This window comes from Euprymna scolopes, chromosome 46, assembly GCF_053919585.1.
Source record: "Euprymna scolopes isolate OS-2025 chromosome 46, ASM5391958v1, whole genome shotgun sequence".
Lineage (NCBI taxonomy): Eukaryota > Metazoa > Mollusca > Cephalopoda > Sepiida > Sepiolidae > Euprymna > Euprymna scolopes.
Window position 1 is genome coordinate 164267919 of NC_136527.1, and position 22183 is coordinate 164290101.

Below are 22183 nucleotides of genomic sequence, written 5' to 3' on the forward strand. Positions count from 1 at the left end.
TATATATATATATATATATATATATATATATATATATATATATATAATCTGGTATAATGGTTTTCCTTATTACAATGTTGTGAATATGCTTCATGTGGCCTCGCAACAATTCGACCTCAATTTACAAAACTTTGCCATAAACACTTTTTCATTCCTTATACAGAGTATCAAACTAAACAAAAGGGAAGCATTTTCACACCAAATAACTTTGTATTCCTCTCTGACAAATAAATAAATACACCAAGATTCAACACCCTAACCACGTGTTGTAATCTTTTACCTGTCTTTTGCTTGTTGAATTTTTTAGCCCACGTGCGCACAGAAAAACACGAATAACATTATGCAAGCAATCACAAATATAAAAAAAAAACACTCACAATATAAAAAAGTACAATCACAAAAAGAATCATAAATAAAAAACAATCACATATCTAAAAAATAGTTTAACATTTTCTTTTCACAAAAAAGTTTTCATACATCTACCTTTTAAAGATTCACATATGAAGTCCTTCATGAACTACCCTTAGTCTATACATGCATCGGCGACATCCTGATCGCAAGCTCCACACAAGTAGAACACAGAGTCTCCCAATGTTTACAATCCTTTTGATTAAAAATCAATGTTGCAAATTCAGTGGCAGTTCTTCAAAAGTGCAAGCAATCCAGAATTTTCCCGTACCCACTTCATCGTTTCAACTTTGTTATTATATTCCAGTTGTGAACTACTACCGCCAGTTCATAGCCAACTGTTCACATCACCTGTCCAAACTCAGAGATTGACTCTCAGATGAAATCTCACATCTTTCCACGCATCCAAAAAAATGATGTGGTGAATTTCACAAAGACATTTTACCTTGATCCCGACCCGACAGGTAAGCTCTTTTTTTCTACGGATGCTTCTGATGTAGCTGTTGGTGCCGTACTCAACCAGGTGGTAAATGGTCAAACAGGACCGCTGTCTTTCTTTTCTGTTAAGCTGGGCACTATTCATCGAAAATAGAGCATTTTCGGTCCAGAACAAATCGCCATGTATTTAGCAGTAAAGTATTTTTGTTTTATGTTGGAAAGGAGACGGTTAACAATTTTCACCGACAACAAGCCACTGATGCAAAACTACAAAAGTTCATCGTCATATAAACTCTACCCCAGACAGCTTCTATGTACCTGACGTACGTTTCTCCCATGATCACCTGGACATTGTTGGACCACTGCGATCTTCTGATGGTCATCGCTAAATAGTCACCATGGTAGACTGTTTTACATGTTGGTCAGTAGTAATTTCTTTGTATGACATTTCAACAGACGTCGTAGCCCGCGCATTTGTAGAGAAATAGACCTCTAATTTTGGTGTACTTACCACTGGTATCACTGACAGATGTTCCCAGTTTACATCACAATCTTTCCAAGACCTTTGCCAATCTTTCAAAATTAATCACATAGCAACCATCGCCTATCATCCTTCTGCTAACGGGATGGTAGATAGCTTTCACCATCGACTCACAGCTGCATTATCAACTTTTTTCCTTTTAGTTCCAGCAATCGTGGCGGGTTATTATAGTGAATTGTTAAAGCGCTCAACGTGTTTTGTGTGTATCTCGAACAATCAGACACAAAGCAATGCACGGTTGCACACACACGCAAAATAAGGTCATCAGGCAGAAAACATTTGAAAACTTATTCTCCACTGAAAAAATATATAAATTTGCAACAAAAATTGTTATAAATATATTATATAACAAGGAAAAATTTCTTCAGATGAAATTAGAAAAGATTAATTAAATATTTTAAAAAGCGGTAATGGTCGAAATAAAATTAAAATCCAGTGTTGAATATTAATCTTTATTTTTACAATTTTTAATGATTTTGTTATGTTTTGTAAAAATAGATGAAAACATTTTTGATGAGAAAAGATGACACTTAATATTTATCACTCTATCTGTATAAAAGCCAGAACTAGAATAATTACACACTTGACAACAAGGTGTCTTTTCCCCAGTGAGTTCTTATGTTTCACTAAAATTGATTTTTTCGAGAAAAAGAAAATCGACACATGTCACAATTGTGTGGCTTTTTCCCCAGTGTGAGTTCTCATATGATTAAGTAACGTTATTTGTCAGAACAAGAATATCCACACACTTAACAAGTATGTGGTTTTTCTCTTTTTTTTCATTTTTCTTAAACTTTTTCTTCTAGGGGATGGGACATCCAACCAGATGTCTGACATTTACCCCTATTTTAGTGTGTCCAACCAAGAGATCTTTTCAGGATGCTAGCCGTCCCTTTCAGTGCAATCGTTTGTATTTCACTTGCACTTGCTTCACTTGGTATGCTTGCTATGTACTTGTTAAGGTCAATATCATTAGGGACGCTTTTTCGACTTGAGTTTCTATTTGCTCCCTCTTCTCTCACATCAATATGTTCGGCTTAATATCCCTGTTTTCTGGACATGTAGGAATTTCGTAGTAATAGTGGATGATGTATTATTATTTCACACTGTTCTTTCTGGTACATGTTTTTAAGACGCAAAACTACATTGAATACTCAAGTTTTATGTTAGGTGATTCACACTCTCTACTTCTGTGTGGCAGAACCAGCAATTGTTGTGTTTTTCCCCTTTTTTTCATTTTTCTTAAACTTTTTCTTCTGTGTTTTCTGAGTGAGTTCTCATGTGTCTAATAAAATTTGATTTGTCAGAACAAGAAAAATTACATACTTCACAAGAATGTGGCTTTTCACCGGTGTGAGTTCTCATATGTGTGGCTAACCTTGCTTTTTGCGAACAAGAATATCCACATATTTCACAAGAATATGGCTTTTCCCCAGTTTGAGTTCTCATATGTAAGACTAAGTCTGATTTTTGATAACTTCTATATCCACATATTTCACAAGAATATAGATTTTCACCTGTGTGAGTTCTCATATGTCTCATTAAAGATGTTTTGTCAGAACAAGAATATTTACACACTTCACAGGAATGTGGCTTTTCCCCAGTGTGAGTTCTTACATGTATTACTAACCTTGATTTTTTTAAACAAGAATATCCACACACTTCACAAGTATGTGACCTTTCACCAGAGTGAGTTTTCATATGTCTTACTAAAAGAGATTTGTTAGAAAAAGAATATTTGCATACTTTACAAGTATGTGGCTTTTCACCAGTGTGAATTCTCATATGTGTGACTAATCCTGATTTTAGAACACTTGAATATCCACATATTTCACAAGAATATGGCTTTTCACCTGCGTGAGTTCTCATATGTCTGATTAATACTGATTTTTTAGCACTTGAATACCTACATATTTCACAAGAATATGGCTTTTCACCTGTGTGAGTTCTCATATGTGTGACTAATACTGATTTTTGAGCACTTGAATAACCACATATTTCACAAGAATATGGCTTTTCACCTGTGTGAGTTCTCATATGTGTGACTAATACTGATTTTTGAGCACTTGAATATCCACATATTTCACAAGAATATGGCTTTTCACCTGTGTGAGTCCTTACATGTATTATTAACTTTGATTTGTGAGAACAAGCATATCCACACACTTCACAAGTATGTGGCTTTTCCCCAGTGTGAGTTCTCATATGTTTCATTAACGTTGATTTTCTAGAACAAGAATAATCACACAGTTTACAACAATGTTGATTTTCCATCATGGAGATTTTAATTTTTGTCATTAACGTTTATTGATTAAAATAAGAATATCGTCCCACTTCACAAGAATCTGGAATTTCTCAAGTGTGAATTATATGTTTAACTAAATCTGATACATTTCCCACTGTGTGCCTCATCATATGTCTTAATAAATGATTTTTCATACATATTCTACACACATTTGGTTATATCTTTTTTATTTCAATTTTCTCATTTGTTCAAGCTGAAGATAAAGTGGCCGAGCAGATGCGAACAAATTTACCCACAGTTTTATCTATTACAACTAAGCGATCTTTGAAAATTGCTACGTCAAACGATTTAGCATTTCTACAAAATTCTTAGTTTTTCTATAGTTTCCGGAATTGTACAAAATATTGTCTTTTTCAAGCCACATACTTTTCTTGAATTGAATAATAGCGTCCAATCAGGAACATCTGCAAAATCAAATGAAATTCAATGTTTTTAGTATTTACATTTAAATATTACTATAATGTCTGTTTACTGTTAATATTATGTGCTTGAACTCACCCTGAACTGATTAATTTAATATTATTTATATTATTGGGCTTTGCTTATGAATTTTATATGTTCATATTAGTATTTGTCTGTTTATTGTTATTAACATTATTGGATTATTCTTATAACTTTAATATATCATCTGTTTATTGTTGTAAATATAATTGGATTGAACTCACAATATATAAGGCAAATCATTACATGTATTTCTGAAAATATAGTTTTGTTGAAAATATTGCGTTTTTTATGATTTAAATCGCCGTGAAAGAGAAACATATGTTTATATTGCATTCAAATATTTATATTATGTTTGTTTATTATTATTAATATTATTCGATTGAATACATGTCTGACTCATCAACCTTAATCTGATAGAAACAGTTTCGACAACTCAGTTTTTTGTTTGCATTAACACTCGTTGTATAAAGACTATTCCACTTCACATAATAATACACTTTGTAGTGTGCATTGGATTCGATAAACCTACCTAACAATTTTGTATGTGCTACTATTTTGTGTGTGCTTTGTAAACAGGTGTTGCCAGAGATGTTGCATTGATACTGCAAGACGGTTTCATCCACACTCTCAATATTCAACAAACACTCATGACCCATATTGTCATTATCATCTTTGCTATTTTAAAGAACGCTTTCTTCAGCCATTAAATTGATGTTATGCCACTAAAAATTGTATGCCTTTAACATATATTGTCTTAAGAAAATGTTGAAATATGCTTGAATTAAATTTATGACACCAATGTTAAGGATATTGTATTTAAGTTTTAAAGATATGTTAAAAGTTATTTTTAAAGACCAGTAAAAATCTTTTAAACAAGTTTAAGACAATTATAAAATTGAGATATTTTTTGAGTAATTATTTCATGTTTGGAGTTTTACAAATTTATGTTAGACCTATGTTTCTGTTTACAATATGTTTTATTGTGTAACGTCTATTAAACTATGTTATTTCCTTTTATGTATTCATTCATATCTGTTTTTCTTACAATATGTTTTATTGTGTAACGTCTATTAAACTATGTTATTTCCTTTCATATATTCATTCATATCTGCTCCTGTTTACAATATGTTTTATTGTGTAACATCTATTAAACTATATTATTTCCTTTCATATATTCATTCATATCTGTTTCTGTTTACAATATGTTTTATTGTGTAACGTCTATTAAACTATGTTATTTCCTTTCATATATTCATTCATATATGTTTCTGTTTACAATATGTTTTATTGTGTAACGTCTATTAAACTATGTTATTTCCTTTCATATATTCATTCATATATGTTCCTGTTTACAATTTGTTTTATTGTGTAACGTCTATTAAACTATGTTATTTCCTTTCATATATTCATTCATATCTGTTTCTGTTTACAATATATTTTATTGTGTAACGTCTATTAAACTATGTTATTTCCTTTCATATATTCATTCATATCTGTTCCTGTTTACAATTTGTTTTATTGTGTAACGTCTATTAAACTAGGTTATTTCCTTTCATATATTTTTTTATATCTGTTTCTGTTTATAATTATTTTATTGTGTAACGTCTATTAACCTATGTTATTTCCTTTCATATATTTTTTATATCTGTTTCTGTTTATAATTATTTCATTGTGTAACGTCTATTAAACTATGTTATTTCCTTTCATATATTTTTTTATATCTGTTTCTGTTTACAATTATTTTATTGTGTAACGTCTATTAAACTATGTTATTTCCTTTCATATATTTATTCATATTTGTTTCTGTTTACAATGTTTTATTGTGTAACGTCTATTGACTAAGCGAATGAACACTATTTTCCCCACTTCTAGCACATGCCATCCCCCTCATCTAGACCTTGTGAGGATGCTTGAGTGTCATATATGCCAGTGTAGTTGGGCTGAGTTTTTTTCTGATAGGTTGAGGGTATCGGATTGACAGTTTCTGGCTGCTGTTTACAACTGTGGTAGCGTTTAGAGAGGGTGCTCCATCAACAGTTGTATAATATCAGGATGATTGTAGTGCCATGTAGTGCATGGAAAGAAACCCTGCACTCATCTTTGCTAGGTTTTACTGATGCTACAATCCTAGTAGATGAGGAGTCAACTGAGGGTCTACTTGGTATTCTGCACAACCACTTGTCTTGCCATAGGACTCAGACAGACATATGCACGGGCTTGGAGTCTATATTCAAAACACACTCCTCCTGACAGGAGAAACGAAACTAGAATCAGATTACCATACTTGTATGTGTTTTAGACTTAACATGCAATATTAGCTACTTGTATTTTCTCTACTGCTCTCCCTCCACCCAGGACTGTACCCTAATATACAAAGTCTCTGACAACATAGATACAGCATTTTCCCTTGATAATAGCGCACAAGTTCATGTAGTTAGTGACTTCAATGTCCACTACTGGAACTGGCTTAGATTCTTTCTTTTCACAGACGCAGCTGGTAGCACAACACAAAGCTTCTCCATATCCCATTCCCTATCTCAGACGGTTAAATTTCTGACACGTTTCCCAGACCAGCTTCTCTATATCTCATTCCCTATCACAAACGGTTACATTTCCGACATGTTTCAAAAAGCAGCAAGATCTACAAGCCTCACTTTAAGATCTATTTCTGACCACAGGTCCCGATGATTGTGTAACAAAATCCCCAAAACCCACTCTGGAATGCTGATCACGTTGTGATAATTATAGAAATAACCCTAAATTCTTGATGCAAAACTGAAGAGCCACTGTTAAAAACCATGAGTTATTTCGAAAAAGGCTGACTAGGAAGCCATTAGGGATCTCATTATTGATGCCTCATGAGGAAATGTCTTTTTTCTTCCTGCTAAACAGTGCAAATGAGACACTGAATAGTTCAAAACTGCAATTGAATCACATGTTCCCCCACGGAAATTCTATGGCAAGCGCCACTCTCTCCAATGGTTCATATCTACTTGTGCAGCTGCCATTGCTCAAAGACAATATGCGTACCACAGATTAAACCGACAAAAGTCTAGTTTAAACAGACAGAAGTTTATAGAAGCTCGAAGTAATTGTAAGACAGTAGTCCATCACTTACAGCTGCTAAACTTCTGACCAACAATTAATATGGATTTAGGCAGGCCTGTTTCACAGCAGATATCCTGACTGTAATCTCAGGGAAGGGAAAAGCAGTAGCCCTGGATATATGTAAGGCTTTTGAAAGGGTTTGGCACAACGGTATTCTAAGGAAAATCAGATCATGTGGTATCACTGGAAGAATACATAATGTAATTAAATCCTTTTTAAGTAAGAGAAAACTCCAAGTTGTCCTCGATGGTCATACATCTAAACATTATGATATACATGCGGGAGTAACTTAGGAGTCTATCCTAGGACTTGTATTATTCCTGATATTCGTAATTGACCTCCCTGATAGAATCGTTTCTTATATGGGTATATTTGCTGATGACACCACTATAACAGGCACGAGGGGAAAACAAATAAGCACATATCTAAGGAAATGGCAGAAAATTTAGATAAAGACCTCCGATCTCTAGGTGAAATTGAATTTAAAAAAAAATTATGTTGAATTATATAGAATAGTGATTCATATTAAAAAATATAAAAAAATGTATTATTAATTTTTTAATCCATTAGTAAATATTTTAAGAGGTAATAGCCAAAATGAAGTCATTTTTTCTTTGCATTTGGTAGAGGGGTAAATTCCATTGGGTCACACTGTAAAGGCTCACAAATATTTTTTTTACATAAAATTACTGCTAATTGGTGATGACCAATAAATATGTGCTCATTCTATGTAAACTTTACAAAATAAATTGATCAATGTTGTAAAATCTTAAATATTTTTTTACATAAAATTACTGCTAATTGGTGATGACCAATAAATATGTGCTCATTCTATGTAAACTTTACAAAAGAAATTGATCAATGTTGTAAAATCTTAAATATTTTTTACATAAAATTACTGCTAATTGGTGATGACAAATAAATATGTGCTCATTCTATGTAAACTTTACAAAAGAATTTGATCAATGTTGTAAAATCTTAAATATTTTTTTTACATAAAATTACTGCTAATTGGTGATGACCAATAAATATGTGCTCATTCTATGTAAACTTTACAAAAGAATTTGATCAATGTTGTAAAATCTTAAATATTTTTTTACATAAAATTACTGCTAATTGGTGATGACAAATAAATATGTGCTCATTCTATGTAAACTTTACAAAAGAATTTGATCAATGTTGTAAAATCTTAAATATTTTTTTTACATACAATTACTGCTAATTGGTGATGACCAATAAATATGTGCTCATTCTATGTAAACTTTACAAAAGAATTTGATCAATGTTGTAAAATCTTAAATATTTTTTTACATAAAATTACTGCTAATTGGTGATGACAAATAAATATGTGCTCATTCTATGTAAACTTTACAAAAGAAATTGATCAATGTTGTAAAATCTTAAATATTTATTTTACATAAAATTACTGCTAATTGGTGATGACAAATAAATATGTGCTCATTCTATGTAAACTTTACAAAAGAAATTGATAAATGTTGTAAAATCTTAAATATTTTTTTTACATAAAATTACGGCTAATTGGTGATGACCAATAAATATGTGCTCATTCTATGTAAACTTTAGAAAAGAATTTGATCAATGTTGTAAAATCTTAAATATTTTTTTACATAAAATTACTGCTAATTGGTGATGACCAATAAATATGTGCTCATTCTATGTAAACTTTACAAAAGAATTTGATCAATGTTGTAAAATCTTAAATATTTTTTTTACATAAAATTACTGCTAATTGGTGATGACCAATAAATATGTGCTCATTCTATGTAAACTTTACAAAAGAATTTGATCAATGTTGTAAAATCTTAAATATTTTTTTTACATAAAATTACTGCTAATTGGTGATGACTAATAAATATGTGCTCATTCTATGTAAACTTTACAAAGGAATTTGATCAATGTTGTAAAATCTTAAATATTTTTTTACATAAAATTACTGCTAATTGGTGATGACCAATAAATATGTGCTCATTCTATGTAGACTTTACAAAAGAATTTGATAAATGTTGTAAAATCTTAAATATTTTGTTTACCTAAAATTACTGCTAATTGGTGATGACCAATAAATATGTGCTCATTCTATGTTAACTTTACAAAAGAATTTGATCAATGTTGTAAAATCTTAAATATTTTTTTTACATAAAATTACTGCTAATTGGTGATGACCAATAAATATGTGCTCATTCTATGTAAACTTTACAAAAGAATTTGATCAATGTTGAAAAATCTTAAATATTTTTTTTACATAAAATTACTGCTAATTGGTGATGACCAATAAATATGTGCTCATTCTATGTAAACTTTACAAAAGAATTTGATCAATGTTGTAAAATCTTAAATATTTTTTTACATGAAATTACGGCTAATTGGTGATGACCAATAAATATGTGCTCATTCTATGTAAACTTTACAAAAGAATTTGATCAATGTTGCAAAATCCTGAATATTTTTTTACATAAGATTACTGCTAATTGGTGATGACCAATAAATATGTGCTCATTCTATGTAAACTTTATAAAAGAATTTGATCAATGTTGTAAAATCTAAAATATTTTTTTACATAAAATTACTGCTAATTGGTGATGACCAATAAATATGTGCTCATTCTATGTAAACTTTACAAAAGAATTTGATCAATGTTGTAAAATCTTAAATATTTTTTTACATAAAATTACTGCTAATTGGTGATGACCAATAAATATGTGCTCATTCTATGTAAACTTTACAAAAGAATTTGATCAATGTTGTAAAATCTTAAATATTTTTTTACATAAAATTACTGCTAATTTGCGATGACCAATAAATATGTGCTCATTCTATGTAAACTTTACAAAAGAATTTGATGAATGTTGTAAAATCTTAAATATTTCTTTTACATAAAATTACTGCTAATTTGCGATGACCAATAAATATGTGCTCATTCTATGTAAACTTTACAAAAGAATTTGATGAATGTTGTAAAATCTTAAATATTTTTTTTACATAAAATTACTGCTAATTGGTGATGACCAATAAATATGTGCTCATTCTATGTAAACTTTACAAAAGAATTTGATCAATGTTGTAAAATCTTAAATATTTTTTTACATAAAATTACTGCTAATTGGTGATGACAAATAAATATGTGCTCATTCTATGTAGACTTTACAAAAGAATTTGATCAATTTTGTAAAATCTTAAATATTTTTTTACATAAAATTACTGCTAATTGGTGATGACCAATATGTGCTCATTCTATGTAAACTTTACAAAAGAATTTGATCAATGTTGTAAAATCTTAAAAATTTTTTTTACATAAAATTACTGCTAATTGGTGATGACCAATAAATATGTGCTCATTCTATGTAAACTTTACAAAAGAATTTGATCAATGTTGTAAAATCTTAAATATTTTTTTTTACATAAAATTACTGCTAATTGGTGATGACCAATAAATATGTGCTCATTCTATGTAAATTTTACAAAAGAATTTGATCAATGTTGTAAAATCTTAAATATTGGATAAAACATAATGTTGATAACAGGCAAAAATGAGCGGGCAAAAATAGGGGGGTAGTTTTGAAAGCCGATTTATCATAATTTTTTGTAGGTTTCCGACTACTTGTAAATTGTATTTGAAAGATTAGAAACTAAAGTTAATTTTCTAAAGGAAAAAAAATATTTGTACACGTGAAAAAAAGTAATGAAAATGTTTTCACGGCGAGCTAACTAATTCAGCTAAATTTTGAAGTTAAAGAAATTCATTGTAAAAATCGTTTAAAAGATTAATATTAGTTTTCTGTTTCTATTTCAAAGATAATTAGTAAAGTAAAGTCCTAAGTTATTGAATTAAATAAAAAAAAAACACCTTGTTTATACAAAACAGAGCTTAAGTAGCCCTCAAAAATCAAGTAATAAGTTCATTCGGCAAAACGCAACCGATAACAGGTTGTAAACATGATTATACGGAAGGCCTAAATTTCAGCTAATCCAAACGCTGTTTCAAAATGAAGTCATGATAGTAAAAGGAGGTGTGTGTGGGGGGGGGTCAGATTTCTTCTTCTTTTTTTCCTCCAGACGGTCATCCCAACATTACAATTCTGAACGTTGGTATCAATTTTTATCATAAGTTTCAATATTGTTCAATATTATATGAAACAAAATTATGTGATTATATAAAAACGATGTGACGCCGAAAGTTTCACATTCTTGCGAGTAAGGAAATTATTAAAATCTTGCATATAAAAATTATGCGAAATCTGTAATTTAAAGAAAGTAGAAATATTTTTGCTATTATATTTTTTTTTTAGTGTGTGTGAAGATATTAAATGAACAATGCTTAATTCAATGGTAATATCGGTAGTTCGAGAAATTCATTTTCGTTCGATTGATATTGAATTTATTAATACAGACTTGAGGGCTTTTTTCGTAATGTTCCTGTAAAAATTATTTTATTTTTTATTGTTTTATTGCTTATTTTTACAAATTACGATGCTTTATTTATATTAAAAAAAACAATACAAACAATAATTATTTATATAAAAAAAAATTCTTGCGTTATTGATTTACTACTGAAAACTATAATTTAGTGAAGGTTTTTTTGTTTAAACAAAATAATAAATTTCCACTAAGATTTAAATAAAAATAATTCATTCATTATATTCCTCGATCATTATTTGATAAATACTGAAAATTTCATTAAAATTGGTTTATTTCCTGATTTTTGGTGATTTTTTAAGTAAAGCGAGCGGTCAAAATGTTTATACATTTTGAGCATCGGCATTCATTTTGCCCGTACCTAACATAATGATTCAAACGGAATTATCCGGCGATATAATAGGTAAGTGTATAAATAAATATATACATATATTTTTTTTTTAAATCTTAAAACAATGAAATCAAAGAAGTATTTTTTTAAATCCGTTTTTAATAATTCATCAGATTTCGAATTTAATTATTATTTTCTCGGAAATCACACAAGTTTTAATTTTAATGTTTAAGATTATATTAAAAGTTAAAGATTGGATTTTTTAGTGTAAAAAAAAAACAAAACAAAAAGATACAAACTTACCTTTCTTTCTAGGAATTTAATACGAAAAAAAACATCGGGATAAATTCGTATTTCTTTTGTATTGAAAACAGAAAATTTGTTCTGCTTGTTAGGAGTTCTTTAGTAAATTGATACAACTTTTGTTTTGTATATTCAATTCATTAAGAAAGAAAATATATGGAAATATAAAAGAATCAAAATTAAAAGATGAAAAATATGATTTAAACGTAAAATCATTTAAAGAAAAAATCAACTTCTAAAGAACAATCAATTCAAGGTCATCGTCATCCGGTGAAATTATTATTTCGTTCCTTGAGTAAAAATGTCCGTTCATTAGTTGGATTTTTTTTATTATTTAACGTTCTCTTCTTATTTCTATGAAGATATAAAAATAAGGTTCATTTTTTAAAGATTAAACATTTCATTATTATTTGCATTAATCGAACTACTGTTTACATCCAAGACGAGAACAGTAATTCGAATAATCTAAATAATCCAAATCATATGAAAATGCGAAACTGAATATTTCACATAAACAACTCAAATAAAAGGAAGGAATTGCACAAATGACAAAAATAGATTTGGATTTAAAAAAGCAAACTATAACTACATGATTACATTATGAAATTTGAAACTTATTGTTATAAAAAAAAAGAAACTATAACTACATGATTACATTATGAAATTTTAAACTTATTGTTATCAAAACCGATTCAATTATGATGACCTAACCTTAGTATTTCAAACTTAATTGCTAATTAGCTTGCCTGCTAGACATACACTCAGCAAATAAACTGCAGTTATACTCATGCCAGCCATGTTTTCATATTAAAAGTTAAATAGCTAAATTCTTCATAAAATCAAAAACTATTAAAATACATTAATAATGAAAATGTAGTACCTGTTTTTGGTTTATGTATGAAAAAAAAAAACTGTTTTAGTATTTTTACTTTATTTTTACAACGAAAAATTACCTCGTTGCTTACAAGCAAACGTATTCTTGTAAATATAACGCGCTGTTAACAGTTGTCGTACCGGTCTGATAGATCTCTAACAACGACAAGAACAAACTACAACAACCCTACAAAAGTGACTCTTTTTATAGTCTCAATCTCTCATTCAGCGAGATTGAAACGAGACTGGAATGTCTATTTAAGCTATAAGGAATAGACATCCTATTTTCTTCATTAACAAACACCAGGCCGGGCCGTTAACCCGTTCACAGCCATGAGTGTCTTTCCCTTCCCACCGAGCCAACAAGCACCCTCGGTAAGTCAACCAATTTAATTATCACAATATTTCTTAGGTACTCTTGCATAATTTGACCCGACTTCTCGTGAATTCCCGTCAAGCATGGATCGGACGAGACTGGCAATCATTGTCGTAACCTTTCCTTGGCAAATCAAGAAGGGTGCAAGCAAATTACACTGCGTTTATCAGAACTGTTTGGGAATTTTGTCCCTTTGATGGCAAAATTACGATATTATGCAAATCATGAGATTCAGCTGTTGTTAAATATCGATTTGTGTTCTGTTATATTTTTTTTTCTCATGTTCACATCTGCGAGTCGGGAGATTTTACAACATCGCGTTACTTCTCGATCAAAGGAGGAGGAAATACATGGGAGGGCTCAAAACATGACAAGTTAAGCAAGAATGATGATAACGCGACACGTGGCTGAAATGCGCAAACAAACTAGAAACAGTTACTACACTTTCATCGTTAATCCTTTGACGCTGATTGCATGGAAAACATCAGATCTGGAATTATAAGTTAAGATCATCGTAAGGTTAACGGAATCGAATCTGATAAAAATAAGTCGCAATTTTCATAATGTAATCATGTGATTATTGTTTTGTTTTTTTGTTGGTTAAAATCTAGTTTTTGTTATTTGATTGACTTCGCTATTTGTTCAATTCCTTCCTTTTTGAATTGTTTATGTGAAATATTCAGTTTTGCATTTTTTTTTTATATTTGGATTATTTGGATTACTGTTCTCATCTTGGATGTAAACAGTAGTTCGACTAATTCAAATCATAATGAAATGTTCAATCTTTTACACGAGGAACAAAATAATGATTACACCGTTTTACGATGAACATAAGTTCTTTGTTCTGAAGCAGTTGACTTTTTCTTCTTCTTTTAATAATTTCACGTTTAAATCGTGTTTTTTATCTTTTTATTTTGATTCTTTTATATTTTCATATATTTAATTGCTTAATGAATTGGACACACAAAACAAAATTTGTATCAATTTACTAAAGATTATATTAAGAAATCCTAACAAACGAACAAATTTTCTGCGTTGGACACAAAAGAAAAACGATTTGTTTTTCGTATTAAATTCCTGGAAAGGAAGGTAAGTTTTTTTTTGTTTTTTTTCACTTTACGATAATATTATTCAACAAATTAAAAATAATCTTAAATATTAAAATAAGTTTATTTTTTTTTATTGCAATCCAATAAAAATATTGGTTTCGTGAATAAAATATATATGAAATGTGACCATGTGGGTCAAGTTTCTTTCCAACTCCTCAAAAAACTTTAAAATGACGACTTTTCTAGGTGTTCAATGATGCTGAAAACGAATATCACATTTAAATTTGGGGTAAATAAGTAGTTTTCATGATATAAAGAAAGTACTTTTTTCAAAAAGTGGGTAATAATCACTTTCTTATGTAAATTTAACGTAAAAAAACACCCACTTTCTGGTCACCTAATAATTTCGTCATATAAAACAAAATTGAAAATGAAAAAAATGAACGAATTTCTTAGTAAAAAAATATCGCCGGTTTTGGGGGGGGTGCTGAAAGCGAATATCGCAATTTAAAATTGCTTTATGATGTGAAGAAATTACTAAATGACCAGAAAGTGGGTGCTCATTTTACGTAACTTTTATATAGGAAAGTGGTCCCCCACTTATTGAATAAGTAATTTCTTTATATCATGAAAACTACTTATCTGACTCAAATTTAAATGTGATATTCGTTTTCAGCATCACCGAAAACCTATTCAGGTCGTCATATTAAAGTTTTTTAAAGGAGTTGGAAAGAAACTTGACATTGACCAAAATGTGTTTAAGTAAAATTTAAATATTAAAATAAGTTTACAATATGAAAAGTAAGTTATTTTTTATGCTTTAAAAAAAAATCCCATTCAATAACTTTTAAAATAATCTGAAACACGTTTTTTGCAATCTCCCTCAAAAATATTGATTCTTAAAATTATATTAAACATAAAAAAGGTTTAATTTTATTGGAATCCAATAAAAATATCGATTTCGTCAATTTCAATGTGGGTACTCATGCAGAGAGTGAGCTGTACTGAAATAATAACGTTATTATTTAAAAAAGCCATTCTTAACATGGGGAGGGGAGGTTTTTTTGTACCTATTCTATACTTTAACCTTACAATTGAATTAAAAAAACACATCATAAAACTTTAATTAAACTAGGAAATCCGATTTAAAAAATAGCACGGATCAGTAAGTGCACTTGCACTGCATATTATTGAGAAAACTTGACGCACTTACCTGCGACTCTCAGGAAGAATGGCAGCAGAAATCTTTTGTGTGGGCGATGAGTCTTTTTATATTGGTAGTTGTTACGTTTAACTTATTTGATTGGCTAACTGGATTATAAGAAGGATGGAGTGAACTGAATTTTGGTTGTGATTTCAGTTTGGGATTGGAGTTGAAGGAAATTGAATCGTTACCCTTATTACCAGACCGACAAGGTTCTACAATTTTTACCTAGTCACAGGTCGCAACAAACCATTGTTGCAAAATCCTTGTTAACCTCTACCTGGAGAAAGTTTCCACACGTTGCAACACTGATCTGCAGACCTTGTGCATTTTTTTCTTCCTCTTTTTTCTGTTATTTTTTATTATGACCGCGGAACAAATGTCTTCCCATGAGGATTCCTTAGGAATGCAAGAAAAAACGGATCACCTTCTTGAGGCCCTTTTGGATACGGAGGAAAGATATAAACACATTATCGGATACACATTAGGAGAATTAAAGACAAGAGTCGCAGTGGATTCATGTGCCTTGAAGAACACCACAGACAACATAAACGAGTGGCTTTCTAAAGTGGACCAAGTTCAGGAAAACGTGGTTAAATTCTTTCCTAGAGATAGGGTGACACCGCATGCTTATGACCTTATCGAATTCAAAGAAGTGGAAAGAGATTTACAAACCTTAACTGGAGAGGTTCACAAGGATGATTCTCCTCCTCCCTTTATGCTCCCAAATATAATGCAGCCATCTCAAGTTGACACCTCTATGTTTAGGCCTAAGGTCAAATGCCCTAGTTTTGATGGCCTGGACTTAGAGAACAAATTTGCATTGAGAGATTTTCTCACTAGGTTTGAGTATTGCACTTCGGAATTAAAATCAAGTAGAGAAAAATTAATCTACCTCAAGACTTGTGTTACGGGACGTCCGTTTGGCTAATCCATCATCCTGAGGAGACATCCAATAATTATGATGTCGTGATAAAAATTCTTAAGGATAATTATTGGGATGAAGAGGGCATTAGAGAGGAGATATTCTCCAGCCTATTCAAACTGTCTACACGAGGCAGGTATGATATTGAATATTTTAAGAACTACTTGTCTCAGGTTAAATATGAGTTGTCGGAGTTGGTCTCTATGTTGGGATATGGATTTATGGAAAGAAATTTTTTTTTTTTTACACAGTGATCACCACTTATCAAGGCCCGGAAGCCACTCAGGGATAAGGGTTATTACAAGTACATTACGTTAGTGTGGAGATTTGATGAAGTGCTTACTTAAGGGGACGGTTTATTAGGAATTTGTTAACGTTGGACTTGAAGACATCCAAGTTGTAGTCCGGTGGGAAGCAGGCAGACGGAACAGAGTTTCACAGGCGTGCAGTTCTAAGAAAGAAACTTTGTTCATGGAATCCACGTTTTGATTTAGGCACAGATATAGAGTGGGGGAAATTTTTCACAGTGGATTCAGCTAGGCAGGTGTTTTTCGTGAAAGATTGGCGAGGGGGGGACCAGAGATTTGAGTTCAGACGAGCACCTGCCATGGAAATAACGATAAAACAAGGATAGGCTCGCAACATCTCTTCTGTGGGGGAGAGGTTGCAGGGAAGAGAAAAGGGCATCCCCACTAAGCCACAAAGTCTATTTTGTACTCTGTCAAGGCAGGATAGGCTGTTTTTAGCAGCTCCTGCCCAGATATGGCAACAGTATTCCATCCTTGGACGTACTTGGCTTTTATATAAATAGAGAATTGCATCAATAGTGAGATATCTTCTGGAGCGGTAGAAGGGTCCCACCATCTTTCCAGCGACCTTGGTAACAGCCTTGATGTACGTGTTCCATTTCAGACAGGAGTAAAGGTCAATCCCAGAAGCTTGTCAAAACACGGGGCCTCACCCAGACGAGAGCCATCCATCACAATTGATGCCAGATGGGGATCAGAGCGTTGATGATGTAAGGATAGGAGTTTGGTTTTGGATGCATTAAAGGTAACCAGCCACATCTTCCCCCACTGAACCACGCGCTCGAGATCAGAGGAGAGAGAATCAGAGAAAACTTTGTCATTTACAGCCTTTGATGTATTGCTGTAGATGGTTGTCTCATCAGCATAGATGTCAACGAATGATTTAAGTATGTGTTTAGGGAGGTCATTGATGTAGATCAGGAAGAGAGTTGGGCCCAGGATTGACCCCTGAGGGACTCCAGCATTTATATTGCAAGCTTCCGATTTTTGTCTATCTACCACTACTCTTATGAGCCTATCGGAGAGAAATGATTTAATGATTGAGAAAACATTTCCAGTTATACTGTAGCTGGAAATCTTGCGAAGTAGACTCTTATGCCATACCTTGTCGAAGGCCTTTGATTTCTCAAGAGCAATTGCCCTAGATAGGAAGCCTTTGTCAAGAGATTCACTAATCCTGTGAGATATAACCGTCAGCACATCTGCGATAGATCGTGCAGAGCAGAAACCATATTGTGTGTCACTAAGAAGGTTATTCCTGCTGAGGTGGTTGACTATTTCTCTATTTAATATGGATTCCAGCAACTTACTCATAACACACAGAAGACTTATTGGTCTGTACTGAGAGGGAGATGACTTATCACCTGAATTCTTAAATACAGGGCAAACTGATGAGGTCTTCCAGGGAGTCGGAAAGCACTTCTCCTTAAGGCAGCGCTTAAATACTTTCGTATGTATGGGAGCAAGTTCTGGTTGAAGCTTTTTTAACACTATAATTGGGATGCCATCAGGGCCAGTTGCTTTACTGGAATCTAGGTTCTTGATTAGCTTGGCGACCTCATGCACGGATTTTTGTATATTACCTAGCTTGTTCTGTGTTATAGGAGGAAATATGGGGAGTTGATGGCCTTCATCGCATAGGGTAGAATTAGCTGCTAAGTTCTTTGCAAATAGTTTGGCCTTGTCTGACGCTGACGAGATGACCTCTGGTTCATTGATAATGGTTGGGATAGAACGCACACTTCTGTTCAGGATCGTATTTGTTATTTGCCAAAATCTGATCAGCTACCTTGGATTTAACAGACTGGGCATATAGCTCTCTTGCATTTTTTATTACTCTTTTACAGTGGTTGCTGGCAGTCCTGAAAGCAGCTTTAGTCTCAGTGCATCTATTACGTTGGTAGCTATGGAAAAAGTAATATCTGTGCGCAATAGCAGCAGCACATTCTGGGGAGAACCATGGCTGGCTGTTAGTTTTTTGTTGGAATTTTTTAGATGGTATGAATCGGTCTATGTCTACAATTAACCATTCGGTCAGATCTGATACCATAGAGGACACTTCCTTTTTAAACATGGAGTGCAGAGGTAAATCAGATATGAATGTATGGAAGCTATCCTAGTCAGCCATAGAGTATCGGTATACAGTACGGAGGAGGGGTATGTCTGGGGACTTCCTACATTTCGTTTTGATTTTAACTGTTACGACGGAGTGGTCAGAGGATCCTAGAGGAGAATGAACGGAACATTAACATAGCTCAGGGGAAGTTGAGAGAAAAAGATCTAGGAGGCTTGCATATTAACTTGGTGTATCAGGCACGTGGGTGGGTTCGCGAACAATCTGAGTGAGGTCATAAGCAATGGCAAAATCATGACAAAACCTCCCCTCATCTTCTGTCTTATTTGAATGGGTCAGCCATTCCACGTTATGGACGTTGAAGTCATCACAGATGTGGATGTTAGCCAAGGGATGTGCAGACAGTATGTGGTTTATTTTCTCAGATATGCTCTTAAGGATAGTAACTCTGCTGTTGTGGGGCCGATAGAGGGCAAATATAAATGCAGTGGTGTTAGCAAGTACAACCCTGAAGCACATATAGGGTAAATTAGGATCTTCTCTAGAGATATCCCTTCCACACGGGAAGCCGTCCTTAATGTAGGCACATATTCCATGCCCATGGCGATCTTGGGGGGTCAGATTAGGCTGCTAAGTTAGAGTATCCGCTAATTATGAACTCATCTAGGGAAGTGGTCGGCCCTATTCCAGTTTCACTTAGAAATAATATATTCGGTTTTGTCTCCTGTAATTGGGTTTCAACCTCTGGAAGGTTGGAATGTAGACCCCTGATGTTGGAGAAGGAGACCTGGTAGTAGGGGTCTACGTTGGAAGATGGGGTTCTAGGTTTAATCGAGTTTTTATTCTGGAGATATTTCATGTTGAGGTTTTGGAATTTGTGGTATAGGTTGGCATACTTGGTTAGAGCGGTACAGAGAGGGAAAGTAAGAGAGAAAAAGACAGAAATTTTGTTTTTGTAGCACATGAAAAGGTAAAGCCGTAACAATTACCTACTAGTATGGCATCGTGAGGCCCAACCAGAGACTACTGCATGGTCCAGATCCACTCACCAAATGGCAATACAGCAGTCCCAGTACTTTGTGCCTGCTGATAGGACAGCCTCCTTAGTGGTTAATCCAAGGTTCGGGTCCCTGACTATCAGGCAGATAACGTCAACCCAGACAAAACGTTTACCTCCAGCACCCTTACTAGTAACATGGCCACAAGGACAGATAGAGACAGAAAAATTTCCGACATCTCAGTCTACTGGTCACCAAGTACTACCGACCTTTAAGCAGCTTTTTCTTCACCCTTTGTCAGAAAAATCACTCATTGAATGAGGACTGAGGGACAAAAAAGGAGAAACGAGAGTTACTGGAGGTGCTGATTACACATCCACTGTATTATCTACTCTCCATTTAAAAATAAAAAAGGGGGAAGGAGGGGAATTGGTACAAGTGACTTATTTATATCTAAGTAGTAAGTCCGGTGCTAAGTTAACAATTCAGGACACTTTTGATGATAATCTCCCCTCCCATATTAATGGGTGGAAGTTTGTCGTTATCTATCGAGTTTGAATCATTGGAGTTTCACCTTATAATTAATTAATATCCAATAATTAACTTTTATCAATTTGAAAAGGCGGCTTAATATTAATTTACATTCGAGTTTAGATAATTATTCAAGGTTTTACTTTAGGAGATTCGTTTTCATGGGTAACTGTTTCTTTGCTAATGGCACTGTATTATATTTCGAATGTACTTTACAATAAGGCTAACTATATTAGATGGTTTGATTGGCTAGCCAGGAAGCAAGCATTTTTATATAGGCAAGCTTTCAGTAATAGTATATATTAAGTATACTACTTCAATAAAGTCCTAAGTTTATCTACTCTAATAGTTAGTTTCCGGCATTTTGTTTGTTTTTATAGTTTACTTTGTAGCATGAGGGTGACGAATAAGACAGGAGAATACAGACAAATACATAAATTAAACAAGAAAAACAAGTTAAAAAAAGGTAACATAAAAAAAACATTTAGGATGAGTTTTAAAAAGATAGTTAACGTGTTTGCCATAATGTTCCGTCCGCCGTCTTTTTGCCAACTGGTAGCTGGCATGTCGCTGTGTCTTTATAGAGCGTGAGAAGATTTCTATTTCCGGATAACTTGGACGAGTGCCTATCTATTTATAGAATAAAAGTCGTTACATTCAGATGTGTAAAATATTTAATTTACATTTTTTTTATTGTTGAAAAACTTCTAACTTTTTTTTTTATAAAGTCCTAAGTTTATCTACTCTAATAGAGAATAATTTCCGGCATTTTTTTTTATCGGTTAATTTCCGGCATTTTGTTTGTTTTTATCGTTTACTTTGTAGCATGGAGGGACGAATAAGACAGGAGAATTCAGAAAAATACATAAATAAAACAATGAAAACAAGTTTAAAAATTCAGGCAGAGGGGCATTAGCGGCTCATATACTGTTCCAAAGACTGCCCAACCGTCTTAAGGAAGAATTAGTGAGGTCTGTAGGGGCACCGCATCCATCTTTAACTTCTATTTTAGATACGGGCATCAGGATCTTAAAGTCCTGGAAGGCTACACTCCCTGAAGCAAACCAGAGAGATTTGGATTATGGTAGCTCTCGTAGATACATTCATTCAGACAGAAAAATGGAGACAACAACGCCAACATTGGAGAACTTCCATATCCAGGAGAGGCATACCACCTGCAACCTTTGTTTGAGGGATGGTCATTCCACTCAGGTTTGTGAAGAATACCATACATTTCCTCAAAGATGGCGTCATTGTCAAGAACTCGGACTATGTTATAGGTGCACAGGTAACAATCATTTCAGTGATTCGTGTCCCTGTAAAAGAAGCCCTAAGGGCAATTGTGAGCGATGTTCAGCCCAGGACCATACCACAATCATGTGTCCTATGCCATATACATCAACAAATGAATGTATCAATACTGGTTTGGGTGAGAAGCAGTGTATTTTGCCGATTACTACCATCGTACTACAAAGAGAGGACAAAGCTGTGATGTTTGATAGACACGGGCAGTCAAAATTCGTACTTTAAGTG

At 32.7% G+C, this 22183-nt stretch overlaps 1 long non-coding RNA gene across 1 annotated transcript; it reads right to left on the reverse strand.

Annotated features, from left to right (window-relative positions):
- Window positions 1-437: 437 nt before the first annotated feature.
- Window positions 438-12562, reverse strand: LOC145271364 (uncharacterized). The gene is made up of 2 exons (XR_013865840.1): window positions 12313-12562; window positions 438-4096 (listed from the first exon to the last, which is right to left on the reverse strand). It is a non-coding gene; the product is annotated as an uncharacterized LOC145271364 (long non-coding RNA).
- Between the last annotated feature and the right edge of the window lie 9621 nt (window positions 12563-22183).